Below are 14,834 nucleotides of genomic sequence, written 5' to 3'. Positions count from 1 at the left end.
AAGATTGTTTACTATGTCTGTGAGTCTGTTTCTGTTTTGTAGAAGAGTTCATTCTGTCATTTTTTTTTAATTCTACATATAAGCGATATCATATAGTATTTTTCTTTTTCTTTCTGACATACTTCACTTAGAATGACGATCTCTAGGTCCATCCATGTTGCTACAAATGGCATTATTTTATTCTTTTTTATGGCTGAGTAGTATTCCATTGTTTAAATATACCACAACTTCTTTATCCAGTCATCTGTTGATAGACATTTAGGTTGCTTAAATTAATTATTAGCTGAGGTATAGTTGATTTACAATATGATGTAAGTTTCAGGTATATTTATTTTATTTTTATGCAATGAAATCTGTCTTTGCTCTTTATTTTATAAAATTTTATTTTACAGTAGTTTGTGTAGTATAGAATTACCCAAATGGAAATTTAAGCTTTCAGCAAAGCAGGGCCACCAAAAATGAAAAAATCTGGTTTTTTTTTAATTATATTTTTAGAAGTGTCAAAATAGCCATCAGATAAATCAGAATTTCTTCTGGACTTCTCTTCACTTTCTTGAAGCTTTGGTATGGTTTTAATTTTGATTTGCACCAGGGTTTAGCAAACTATGGTCCATGTGCCAAATTGGCCTGCTGCCTCTTTTTGTAAATAGAATTTTATTATAACACACTTATACTTACTTGTTTACATGTTACCTATGACTGTTTTCACATTGCAACAGCAGACATGACTGGTTATGACTGAGACTTTGTGACCTGCAAAGCCTAAAATAGTTATGATCCAGCTCTTTAAAGGCAAAGTTTTGCCAACTCCTGAGCTGCATAATTGGTGGGAGTTAACCTTTTCATTTATTCTTTTGTTTATTCATTTATTGAACAAATATTTGATAAGTAGCTACTATGTGCCAGATACTCTTCTAAGACCTTGGGTTACAGCATAGTAGGAGAAACAATTTTATGATCAAGTTCTTAATCTGGTACTAAGTGCATTACTCTCTTTTTGTTTAATTTTTGAGATGATAGATTAAAGAATATGCTCTAAAACTTTAGTAATGAGATGTTTGCCTCCATGCTTTGGGTTGAGTTCTCCCAGAAGCAGACTCTCAGGCCTCCATGCTCAGGATTTGGGTTCGAATATTTTATTTGCTAAAGAATACACCCCCAGGAGTCAAGAAGTAAGAAGGGGAAGCAGTCAATAGAGCTGCATTACTGAGCCACCTGCCTTAGTGGGAGACTGGAACTTAATCCCATGGGGAAACTCTGGGAAATGTGCCAAACCCATGTCAGAAGTGGTTCATGTAAGGGGCAAGAGAGTGGGGATGTTTATACACTAAACACCCAAGAGTCATTACCTGAGCCGCTCTTGTGTGTGGGAGGTGACCCGATATCTATAAACTCACCCTTATCCAGGATTTAATTTTGCTCCCCTCCCCCACCTCACAGTGTAGCACTGTCAAGATCCATTACCAGGTATGTTACCTGGTTTCTGCACGTAACTATTAGCCAGGTCCTGAAGCTCTGTTGCTGAATAAATCTTTTCTTCCCGAGCTAGAGTTAGTACTTTTCCAGTCAAGCCACACTGAAACTTGACCATAGTTCCTGATGTATGTAGGAATGTAGGGGCAGAGAAAGGAAAGTCTCATCCTGTAAGACCTTCTCCCAAGTGAAGCTTCTGCTTGATCTCCAGGTGAGGAAAGAATGTTACCTAACAATGGGATGTAGGTGACTTCTGCAGTCCCACAGGTTTCAGAAGAATCTGAGATTTTTAAGTATCTAGAGTGCATTTACCCAGACAACCCTATTCCACATGTAAGGGTCCCATGACTGTAACATAGTGCCCTGACTGTAATGTAGCAGGCTGGTTGGTGCTGGGACTTAAACGTTCCCTACAGTTCTCTCGCATCAGGTCCTGGCCCTGATTTTCAGCATGATCTTCCCTCAGCCTGAAGAAGATGAACGTTTCTTTAAATGCTGAAGGAGTCATTCTGGCTGTCCCAACATGCCCTGGCTTGGTGTGCAGCTCACTTGTACCTGTCACTTTCTTTTTCAGCTCACTGATGGTCCTTGACACAACTGTCGAATTCCACAGCCCTTCCAGTGGTCATTGTCGTTATATCCCTCAAGCATTAGAGAGATTGTGTGAACTGCTGCATCCTCCTCCAGCGGTTTCCCACCACAATTCAGTCTCAAGTGAGAGTTTTAGTAAATGTGATATCACAGCACACCCCTCCACTTACTACCAGCAACGGTGATTGTATTGCCATTTTGCCAGTTTGACAGCAGAAACCAATTCCAAAGATTTGTTTCCTAGAACTTTGGTTTCCAACGAGGGTGACTAGTTTATGTTGGTTTGCCCAGCACTATCTTAGGTTGGAGCACTGAAAGCTCCACATCCTGAAGAAGCCCTCAGTTTTGGCAAACATGGAATGGTTTTCCCAAGACTGACTTGATTTTAGAATTGAGAGTTCTATGTTCTGGAACCCCCTAAGTACTCAGCAAAGCAAGGTAGTTGGTCCCTCTGCTTCTGTCTTATTACCCCAGAGGTAGATCCTAAGGTAGAACTAGGTTTACTTGGGAGGTGCAGGACACATTAATATGATAACAGCAGAGGGGAGATAGCCAATCAAGACAAGATTAAACTAGATACCATAAGCAATCAGATCTTAATCTCATGGGAAATTGGGAAATTAGGCAAAACACCTGTACCAGAAACTTCCCAGTAGGGAGGGAAGGGCACTGGGAGGTTTGCATATCAATTCATGAGAGAGCTTGGGAAGAGCTATTCCTGGAGGGTGTTAAATTCTAAGCACTTCTGGCCTGTTAATGATGGTCAGGATGCCCTGACTGCAGTTCCAGAAAAAAAAGAAAAAAGAAAAAGCCTTTCAGGACATGGGATGCAGAGATTGGTAGTTGGAATGTGACTGGAGACACCAAAAGATGTGGAAGGTAGTAGAGAAGCAATATGACATTTGTTACCGCTCACCCCTGGCAGTACTAGGATGCACTTATGACCCATAATAAGTTGACTTTGTCATAGTAATGGGTTGGCTGGACACAACTAGCAACAGGAGGTTTAATGGGGAGAAGGTACAATCCTGGCTATTAAACTTGAGCTACAATTGAAGTCAACCTCTCTGTCCTCTATCACCTATTTCTGATTCCTCTCACCCTCAGCCAGCTATTCCGTTGGTCCCAGTTGTTCCTCCAGTGAGGAGAGAGCATCCCTTCTTGTATCAGAATCAATGGATGGTCCACAACCCCGAATTAGGAGCCAAGGATAGAAACAGATCGTTTACAGATTTTCCACTGTGATAACTCAAGTAGTGTCTAATGTTTTATAGCTGGAGACATTACATTTGGCTGTACCATCAGCCAAATGCCAGCACTTGAAACAGAGCTCCACCCAAAACCAGTCTCCTCTCATTAATGTTGGAAGAGGTGATGCGCTATATTTTCGTCCCTCCTCTGTTGCTGACCACATAAACAATTCTACTAGCTTGGTTAGACCATGTCAATCTCACTGCCTCATTTAAAGATGAATCTTTGTCACCAAAAAGATGGTAGGATGGAAGCAATTTACTTCCTTTCCATTTTCATATATTAGAAACAATTCTTCAGTTGTGATTTTATAATGTGGCAATTGAAGGGTCTGTTGGGCAAAATAATAGTTTCCCCAAAGATGTTCACATCTGAATCCACAGAAGCCATGAATATGTTAACCTTACATGGCAAAGGGGACTTGGGAGCTGTGATTAAATTAAGGATCTTGATATGGGGAGATGATACTAGATGATTTGGGTAGGTCCAATGTAATCACAAGTGAAAGAGGGAGGCTCCATTCAGAGTCAGAGAAGATATGATGAGAAGCAGTGGTTGGAGTGATGTGACTGAAGGCTTTGAAGATGGAGGAAGGAGTCATGAACCAAGCAGGATGGGCAGCTTCTAGAAGCTGGAGAAGGTGAAGAATGAATTCTTCTCTAGGACCTTCAGAAATAATGCATCCCTACTATCAACTTGATTTTACTCCATGTAAGACCCACTTCAGATTGCTGACCTCTCAAACTGTAATATCATTTATTTATGTGGTTTTAGACCACTACATTTGTGGTAGCTTGTTACAGCAGAAATATGAAACTGATACACAGGGTATAACAGATTGCAGCCATTTGGTGGAGCTAACATGGCGACAGGGATGTTTCTGTTTCTGGTGGAAGTATAGCGTAAATGCCAAAAATCTAGTGACTGATTGAAGTTCCATGGCTTTATGGCTTATTCACGATGTGACCTTTTGAAAGTTATGTCACAGCTCTGAGTCTTGGTTCCCTCACCTGTAAAATGGGAATCACAATGATACGTGTCTTGCATTGTTGTTATGAGCATTGAATAAGGTGATCCATATAATGCATTTAAAAGAGTTCCTGGCACATAATAAGAGCTCAAAAACATTGACTATTATGGATGTAACATAAAGATAGTGATCTTTATGCTTGTGATGATCTCATACTTTTTGAAGTATTTTCATATATATGAGCTTAAACTTGAATTAATCCTGTGAGATTTTTTTCCTCTTTTCTTTCCTTTCCGTTTTCCAGATGGACACATAGAATCATGGAGGGGATAATGAATATTCACAAGGTCTTTGAGTCATTCGTGGGCACAGCTGTGCTGGGCTCCTAACCTAGTGCTCTTTTTCATTCCTGAGTTGATATTGAAAATATGTTGAAATAAGGGCTGAGTTCCAGAGGTAAGGAAAACACAAATGTGCTTCAGCAAGGGCACATGCAGAGCCCCACACATTCAGGAATGTCTCAGAATGCAGTTGGCTTCTTGGGTAGAGCTGAACACTGATATCTAAGTTTTCTGACTTTCAGAACTTAACAGTTTGGCTACTTTTAAATGATTAAGCCAGAGGAAAAGTCTCATATAATATTCTATACGGCTGCTCTCTATTTGAGTTCAGTCACTGACTACCTAGAGAGATGAGCCCTGGTGGCAGGAAAAATAATGTCATAAATTGAGATGTTTCAGGATGAGAAACCACCCAGTGATTGCTGAAGATAGGACCAAATTGTGCAGAAGTTTGCTATTATATATAAAATGCCCACATGCTGTGTAATAAGTAATTGTTCCTCTCACCTTCAGGGTGTGAACGATATCAACGTGTAACCTCATATTTCCTACAGGAACTGAGAAGAAGTATTGGAGAAAATTCACGCTAATGACTTGAAAAAGAAAACTGTATGATAAGACGAATATTGCACTGGGTGCCGTTTATAGTAATAGTAGCAATAGCAAAAGCTTACTGAGTGCTTGCAGAGTGCCAGGCACTGCTCTAATCGTAAATACACTTATTCCTCACAGTAACCCTGTAAAGTGGGACTTGTTAGTTGTCTGATTTCACAGATGAAGAAACTGAGGCAGAGAGGCTAAATCAGTTGCTCAAGGTCACAGAGATAGTAAGTGGCAGAACTGGAACTGGAACTCAAGTGACCTGGCCCCAGAGTCAACCTTCCTACCCACTAATAAGTTACCTTGAAAGGTAAAGTACAAATCTCTGAGGGAGCAGAATACAGGATAGGTGAGTTTAGAGAGCAAAAAGGGAGACTGCTGGGTAGAGAGTACAGGCTCAGATGAGGTATCCTCACAGGGTCCCTGATCTCTGTGTTAAGCAGAGGCCACTCAATATATGTTTGTGCAATGACAGAAGGGGCCTGGGACATAGGGAAGCAAACAGAAAGGAAAGGTCCTGTGGCTAATCTTTGTCTATGCCACCATTTAGCCAAGGGCTAGCCCTAATGAAATAAATTAAAGATTCAGAGGGAATAAGGTCTTGGTTAAAATGTGCTCATTTGATTTACTGACTCAGTTGGGAATTATTAACCCAAGTGCCATGGCAGAGTGAGCGTAATTGTTTTTACTTAGGAGAACACCTGAGCCTACGTTGCTGGGTGCAAATAAATCTATTTCTGTGAGGCAGTGAGGGGCTCACAGTCTTGTTCCTGGCTTCCCCACATGGGGGCTAGATGAACCAGCTATTCACATCCTACTCGGGGGACTAAAGTGAGAGAGTTGGTGCTGAATGCTTATGAGGGCTTACTCCTTTGGTAATCAGGGCTTGCCCAAGCAAAACTGGTAAGAAAGAGAAGTTTATCTTTGATGCCTCCATGTTTTCCTTGAACCTATGGTGCCACTGCCTCAAAAGCCCACCACTGCAACCATGTGGATGTGTGTTGATAGACATACAGCATCCCACATTGCCTTGTCCCCCTTTACCATTGCTCTTTTACCAGCTGGTCTGCGTGCACATGTGCAGATGCTGGGTATACAAATAACTAATACAGCTTTAGGCTGTTACCACCCGGATGGGTATTTTTATTTCGAAAGATGTTGTTGGAGGCCATGACACTTTACCTTGGAGGGAAGAAGATAGATTGGGGGGAATTTCAGTCAGGAAACAGGAGAGTGAGGGAATATTCTGGACCAGCAAGTAGATTGTGGGCCTTTCACGGGAAATCTGTGCATTGTATTTTTACAGTGATTTTTTTTTTTCTGATGAATAACGTTGCCCTGGCCCCTGTACATTGGAGAAACTGGCTTCAACTGTGCCTGCATCCTGGGCCTGTTCTCTGTTGAGCCGTGGGTCTTTGTCATGGATGTCAGGCACATATGCCTTCAAGGAAAGATAAAAGAGTTGGAGGGGCGGGCTTGGGAGAGGCTGTATAATTTTATTGAGCAGTATTTCTTCTTTAAATGGGCTCATGGATAATTCAATTAGCTGGCTTTTGATTGCTCTTCTTAGCGGGTAGGCTCTATATAATGAAAATGTGGATCCTTCAAGTCCCACTGTCACAAAGCATCTTGTCAAGATGGACGATTCGTCTTGATCCCATAGTGTGCTTTGACGTAGGTTCAAATTTGACATAGGTTCACATTCCTTTTTAGCAAGTGTGTGTGTTCTTTCTGGATTTTTTTTTTCAGCTTTGTTTGGAGATGGAGCTAACAGTTGTAGAAAGTAAATACCTATTTGAACTGAGTGGACAATAGCCAAGGCAGAGACCATAAAACTCTTCCCAGTGGAAAGCTCTGTGACAGGGCAATGTGTGAGTCTGTCATTCTCATCAGTGCTGTGTGCAGATGGCGTATTTCTGGTGGCAGAATTTGAGGACATTTATTAAGTCTCAAGTTAAGAGGGTTTACATCTTGATTATGAAAATGACATAAAATGACATTTTTTTAAAAAAGTATGGTGGTTAATAAATTTCTCTGTTCATATGGACCTTTCACACCAACAATTCTACGTTCAGTCCATCTGCCTCAAGGAGAATGGGGAAAGCAGAAGTCCTAAGAAAAGGGATTGAATAATTGCAGCATGATGGGGTGGTTTCTTTATGAGAAACCGAGGCTAAAAGGCACAGTGGGAATCAGCATAGGGATACTAGGTCCAAGTGGGAATGGTACGTACATCCACAGTATTAGAAAAGGGCCAGGCATGATAAATGTGCCCTTGTTTATCACATTGCTAAAACCTGAGGGTTTTGTTCAAAGCTTGAAAGTGGTGATTTAAGACTAGAATAACGGATGCATTTTGCACAGATCATAAGCACTATTGATCATCTACAGTGGCTCAGAAGAGATGTGGATTCCAAAGAAGAGCAGATAAGTAAGTGAAGAGTAAAACTGTAGTTGATGATTAAAGGTGCATTAAAAGCGTTCAGGAAATATCTCTATTTTTGAGGATGAGGTCATTTTTCTCCACAAAACACCCTTCAGGGAAGGAGGGGGAAGGTAAACCACCGGTAAAGCATGGCTTCTCTCTTTTTGTTTCCTGGATATATGACTTTTATCCCTGATCAAAATGGGATTTTCCTCTTTATTGGCAGAAGTAGAAATGACACCTCAAACAATATTGTCTCTGTTCTCAAGTTCTTGGTAAAAGTTCCATTGCTCCCAGCAAATGCATAACAGGCATAATAATGCTTGTATTCTATTTTGGAAGCTGTCAGTTTATCTTCTGCTACTATACTTGTCACAGTCAAACTTCTTAGTTGACTATCATTTATGTTTTTTTCTTCTTTAATAATGTTATCTTTGCATAGACTAGGTGGTCTCAAACCAAGATGCTTCAGAGGAGACGGGCCAGCAAGTAACGTAGACCACTGAGGTGGACCGAGCGTATTTCAGTAGGGAATGGTGAGCTCCGTAGCCAGCTGGAGGTCAGATTCCTTTGTTAAGGGAGGCTGCTGCTCAGTTTCAGCCAGCAGTTGCCCCAGGGGGCTGCAGGCCCAATGTTGTGACTCTGTATGAATATTTTTAAGAGATGCGAGAAATACAGTCAAAGAAACAAAGTTAATTCTATCTTTGGAAATAATGTGCAGGCCTCAAAATACTAGTCTGTGACTTCCGGAGAATAATCTGTTAAGTGGGAAATTAACACCAAACAAATAAACAGCAGCCACAAAGCATCAACAAAACAAAAAGGTTTCCTAGCTAAACTGATTCAAATAACAAAAAGTAATTAAAATGACTTTCTATATATGCACAGGAACCTAGCTTTTGTCTACTGGAAAATCATAAGATTTAGAACTGAAAATCTAAACCCTCCCCCCCCATTTTTTTTTTTTTTTTTAAGTTTGGTTTTCTCTGTTAAGGCTCAGATAAGCTGTCTACCAGGTCAAGGATTCATGAATGCCACAGTGCTCAGCCTGAGGGGCAGTGGGCAGGTAAGTTGGAGGCAGAGGCTTTCCATGTTCCCCCAAAAGTGGGTTGCAGTGGGGCAGGACAACTGGGGAGCCCTGTGCTGGTCTAGTCAACTGCTGGGGAGGTGGACATGTCCTAAGAAACCCCAGGCCCTGAATGCACATTGAGAGTGGAGGTAAATAATTCAGTTTGGACTAGGAGAGGAGGATTCGTGGAAGGGGGATGCGGGTAATGTTTGAATTGTGATTATAAATATAAGTATGACCTGGTTCAGAGCAAAAGGTAATGAAGAAGCAGTCTTAATAGTTGAATGAAGGCAAAGAAACCCTATGAGAGGAAAAGTTACCAGTTCTTTTCCTGGGGCAGTGGTGACACCATTTGATTTGAGTAAAAAGCTCATGAAAATAATTAATTGAGAGGACTGGTTGTTTAGAATGTTAAATGACAAGCTAAGGAGTAACAGTTTTATCCCCTAGGAGGTGGTTGCCGACTACAGTGTCCACAGGGGCCAGGCAGGTAACCAAAAAAAAAAAAAAAAAAAAAAAAAAAATTAAGTTGGAGAAGAAGCCAAATCTAGAGGTTGAATCTATATAAAAACCAGGCTTAGTTCCAGTGGACTGTTGCCATGTGGAAATGCAGCACCAGCCTTGCCCATAAGAAGCTGGAAATCTGAGTTTTTATTTGAAAGTTACGGTTTTTAAATGTTGGCAGCACATTCACATTAAAAAAGAAAAGTGTGAATCAAAGCTTATTTGGAAGCCCATATGTAAAAGCAGCTTAGAGAGGCTGAAGGGTGAAGGGAATGTTACCCACGTTCCAGTCTTGAGTCCACATCCTTTTCCTTCTTGAGCCCAGAGTGCGTCTCTCATCTGAGAGTGTATCTGAACTATTACTGCTACTGGTAATGGGAAACGATTGGAGATACAATAAATTTGGTATGCATCGTAATTACAAATATGGAAAAAGATGCATGCACATGGACATGAAGTATTAAAATGCAGATAGATGTCGAGTGTAAAAAAGATTTTTTTCAAACGTTATGATTCATAATTATGGTGTAAAACTTTAAATTAGGAAAACATTAATTAAAATCTTTTTAGAAGTTTTGAAAAATTTTTCCTCCAAATCGGTAGTTTAACCCTGAGAGAATTCAAGTTTTTGTGAACTTGAGCAGAAACATAATTACATCTTTATTTCCTTTATCCTCTAACTGAAGTGTAGCATTTCCTTCAATTATGAAATAGTTATCAAACCACAGAAGCATAGGCGTACCCCTGTGTCTTTGTCATCAGCTGAAATCCTGGGTGTTTTTGTACTGCTAAAATGCAGATGGCTGGAAATAACAGTTAGGTTTATTACTAGAGATACTTCAAAATCACAGTAGTTAGCACCCTGCTGTCAGTTATGTTCTTCAATGCATTCATAAACAAGTACATATACTACTATATCACATATTTTAAAAGATAATATTTTACTGTAATTAGTTCCATTTGTAATCCTATATTTTATTTCAAGTTTTAAAAACATTACATTGAGCAGGGTCCATTGGCTTCACCAGATCACCAAAGAGGTCTATGACATGAAAAAAGTTGAGAAGCCCTGCTCTGAGCCAGTAGATAAAAAGTTTATCCACTCCAGAAATGCTGGGATTGCTTTTTTAATTCTTGCAAGCTTTCTTATCTGGGATGAGGACAACCTTTTCTTTGGAGCTTCCTCTTATGAAAATTCAGGAGTACTTGAGATCATTTATTGTTGTGAAACAGAGCAAGAAAGAGTATAAAATTAAGGTATTTAGAAAAAGTAAGTTCAAATATATAAAAACAGAGTGAGGGAGAACTGACAGAATATTGCTGTGTGGCTGCATCTGTAGCAAACCGAAATGAGGAGATAAAAACGTGATCAAGTGGGTTGTAAAGATGGTCAAGCAGGATCATATGAAAACCTTTAAAGTGCACAATTTCTCCAAAAAAGAAGTAGGGTGTCAATATTCTGGAGAGTTGCTGGGGGGCGGGGAGGGCTCTTTTAGCTGTTTAGAAAAAGTGTCTTTGGAAGTTTTTTTTTTTTTTTTCCACCTGGGTGGTGATTAAAGGACAGAGTTTCCATCTCCCAAGGAAATGTACTGACTGTGACCAAATTAGCTCTGAATTTGCTATTATTTAAGTGCGGTTTCTTGTATTTATTAAAATGAAGTGACTGTCATGTTAAAATTGAAAACGAGCAGTTGCACATGCAAATGATTTCTAAAGTTCAACTGCTGCTAAATGAGACGCGGTGCTCCTAAACTTAGAAATGCTTAACATAAATTATGACCTAATTAACATTTGCATGGTAATCCGGACTTCCTACAGCTTATTCTGCTAATTAACACATGATAAATGAGCACACATTAATATTTTATTTTAACATAACTTGGCCAGGAAAGCTTCTTAACTCCTCCGAAAACATTTTGTGTGTGTGTGTATTGTGTTTTGTTTTCCATTTTCTGCCTAAGAAGTATCCTTTTGTGGCTGATGCCATTCTATAATTTTGATGATAAAATTGTTTCGTGTTGTAAATTTAGTAAGAGAGACAAAGATACAAGCCCTAGGAGTGCCTTATTTTTTTTCTCTTCATTTAGATTCTTTTTTCCTTACTCTTTTCGGGAAATGTCTGCGTTTTTGAGAGAAAAAAAATTGCCTTGATATGTACATCTTAGCTAATTATCACTTGCCATGGTAAGTGTACATTTTCCACTCACATTGTTGTCTCCTAGTGTTACGGGGTCATGAGTGAATTGAGAGCCATTGAGCAGAGCGAAAACATGTACAAAGCTATGAATTTTGTTCTTAGCCAATGATTTTCTATTGGTCAAATATTCAATTAGTTTGTGTCTTATATCCCAATCACAACAGCCCTCAACAGAACTGGGGAGACCAGAAAGCTTCTGTCTCTCCCAGGGGCAGGAAGCACCTCTCAGTGTCCATTATTTACCTTGCTGTTGGGTTGCAGTTTTTCAGGTTTGGTTTACCTCCCTTTTATATCATAGGAGGTTTTGTTTGTTTTGGTTTGTTTTATTTGGGGCTTACTGAGGATGATTGCAAATTAGCTTCTTATTTAATTGCATAAATCTGAACATGAGATCTTTGGGAGGAGATTTTCTAAACTAGAATGAGAGAAATTGTCTATGATGGGCAATGTGTCAGGTGTTCTGGAAGCACATTACAAGGGCACCAAATGAGAGACTGAGAGAGTCCCTAGTGTCTTGGCCTCTGCGTGTAAAGCCAGCACTGAGGTCTTTACTGTGAGGTAAACATACCATTGAGCAACCTTTCTTGCCTGATGCTTCAATCTTACTCATAGTCTCTCGAACCTATTTCTTTTGAAGGTGTTTTCACCCACACTCCTGATACCAACTGTGTGACATATTTTTCTCCACAAATGGTTCTGTAATTCTCTCGACACCAACTAGATGTCATACAATTTAATTCAGTTGGGACACTAACTAGTTGGAGTTAGCATAGAACCCACAGGTCAAGGGCTCAGTCCCACAAGACTGTCCACCTACCCACGGCAGATGCCAATCACAAATCCCAAGCCTCCCATACTTCTGACTGACTGGCTAGAAACTGGGTGCTCCTACAATCCCCTCCTTAGACTTAATGATTTGGTAGTATGACTCACAGAACTCCGAGAAACACTTTACTTACTATTAACAGTTTTTTTATAAAGGATATTATAAAAGATACAAATGGACAGCCAGATGAAAAAGTACAGAGGGTGAGGTCCGGAAAGGTCCCCAGCACAGAAGCTCTGTCCCCGCGGAGTTGGAGTGTACCACCCTTCTGGCGTGTGCATGTGTTCTTCAACCTGGAGGCAATTTGAACCCTGTCTTTTAAAGACTTTTGTGAAGGTTTCATTTCGTAGACATGATTGATTAAATAATTAGCCACCGGCTTTTGGCACCAGTGACTAGAGATTAAGAACTAATCCACACTAGATGAACACTTCTGACTTAAAAAAAAATTGATACTGACTAATAGGTAACAGGCAAGTTGAATAACTGATGCCTATCAAATAAGAAATACAACATGGAGCGAGATTTTGAACTTGTGGACTACTGTATTCAAGATGTCCTTCTGTCCATCTAGGACTTTAATGCCCTCACGGGGTTAACTTCACTGTAGATCTTCTCTTTCAGAATCAGACACTTATTTCCAGCTCAGACAGGTTCCTCTTGTTTATATTAGCTGGCTATTTCTGCTGCTCTGAGGCTTGAGACATCATAGTATGACAATGCTGATGGCTCTGAGCTTTTAAATCTTTAATCACTCCAATTCCTGTACTTGGGGGTCATGTTACTGAAGTAGGCGCCACTATTCTCAGGAATAGAGCTGCTAAAATAAAAATGTATCTGTGTCTGCTCTTCCCTTGTGGTTTCCCTAAGATGGACCCCAAAGAACATGGAACTGGAAACCACAAACTTCTTATTTCCTTCCAGATTATTCTTTGTCTGATCAAGGAAGACCCCACGTAGATAAACAAGATTATACTGTGTAGCACAGGGAAATATGTACAAGATCTGTGGTAGCTCTGACAATGAATATATGTATGTTCATGTATAACTGAAAAATTGTGCTCTACACTGGAATTTGACACAAAGCTGTAAAATGACTATAACTCAATAAAAAAAAATGTTAAAAAAAAAAAAGGAAGACCCCATGTGTGATGCTAGCTGTCTCCCTTTCCCACCTTTTCTTCATGAATAGAAAAGTTGTTCTTGTTTCTTCTCCTTGGATAGAACAGTAGTAAAAACAATAAGAATAACAACAGGAACTAACATTTTGAGCATTTACTTTGTAAACCACCATGGGCTGAGTGCCTTACATGCCTTATCTGATTTAATCCCCATGTTTTTGCACATAAGAATCTACCATGTAGATTGTTTGTAATGCAGATACCAAGGCTCTCCTTTTCGAGATTTCAAATCAGTAGGTCTGGAGTGAGCTGCAGGACTCTGCATTTTCTGGATGATTTTAAGAAGAAGAGAAACTTGAACTCCACAGCTTTTAACACACAGGCAGGAGCATTCTGATAAAGGTGTTGCTAGGACTGTGCGTTGGGAAACAATGATACATATGCATCAAAAATCCCCGGGATGGAAAACAAAAGCCTGAGTTGCCAGTCGCTATGTCTTACCCGCAGGATGGGTGGAATGATATTGGTAAATCATGAAAGGCTCACAGGAGGAGGTGAGGTGTAGTGGTTAAGAACAGAATTCTGAGGCCAGGCAGCCTGAGTTCCTACTCCAGCTCTATCATTTGCTAGCTGTGTGATCTTGAATAAGTCATTTAGCACTTTTGTGCCTCGGGGTCCTCACAATAGAAAATGAGAATAAAAATAGCACTAGACTAATACGGTCGTTGGGAGAACTGAATGAGTTAATACTTGTTATTTGCTTAGCCTGGCACATTATAAGTATGATTTAATTATTTGCTCTTACTGTATTTTTGTTATTCAAAGGTGTAATCCTTGAGCTGAGGCTTAAAGGATGAGGAGGAGTCTGCCAGGTCACTTACCAGATGTGGTAACAGCAGGTGGCATTCCCAGCAGAGCACAGAGGTGGGAAACAGACTCAAGTTGCTGGAGCAGAGAGTTGTGGATATGAGGCTAGAAGTAGGTGAGGCTCAGGTCCTGAAGGTCCTTGGGTTTTATATTGTGGATTCCTTCACAGGGGTATCAGAGGATGATATTTTTTATATTATTCTGGTGGATCTGTGGAGCATGGGTTTGAAGGAAATAAGATGACAGACAAGGGCACTAGTAAGGAGGACCTGCAGGGCTCCAGGTGACAGATGGTGAAGAGATGAAAGATGAACACTAGTGAAAGGACAGAGAGAGGATATTTAAGAAATGCTTAAGAGATTAAATAGGCAGGTCCTGATTGTCTGAGGGCAAGTTAAGAAAGAGAGAGGGTCAAAAGTCAAGTTTCTGTTTTGGCTGAACATTTAGCGAACAGCAATGCCACTAACTGAGATGAAGTGTAACAGTGTTGGCAGACTCAGTGAGTTTAGTTTTGGACTGTGGACTTTGTGGTACCCAGGAGATGTGCACATAGAGATGTCTACAGCCATTTGGACCTTACAGGTCTAAAGTTTGAGCCC

The 14,834-nt window shown here is 40.2% G+C and overlaps 1 protein-coding gene across 6 annotated transcripts in view; it reads left to right on the top strand.

Annotated features, from left to right (window-relative positions):
- TAFA1 (TAFA chemokine like family member 1) overlaps positions 1 to 14,834 on the top strand; it is a 682,241-nt gene that overhangs the window by 304,884 nt on the left and 362,523 nt on the right. The window lies entirely within an intron of this gene.

Source organism: Camelus dromedarius, chromosome 17 (assembly GCF_036321535.1).
Source record: "Camelus dromedarius isolate mCamDro1 chromosome 17, mCamDro1.pat, whole genome shotgun sequence".
NCBI classification, from domain to species: Eukaryota; Metazoa; Chordata; class Mammalia; order Artiodactyla; family Camelidae; genus Camelus; species Camelus dromedarius.
This window is presented reverse-complemented; position numbering and strand designations above follow the sequence as displayed.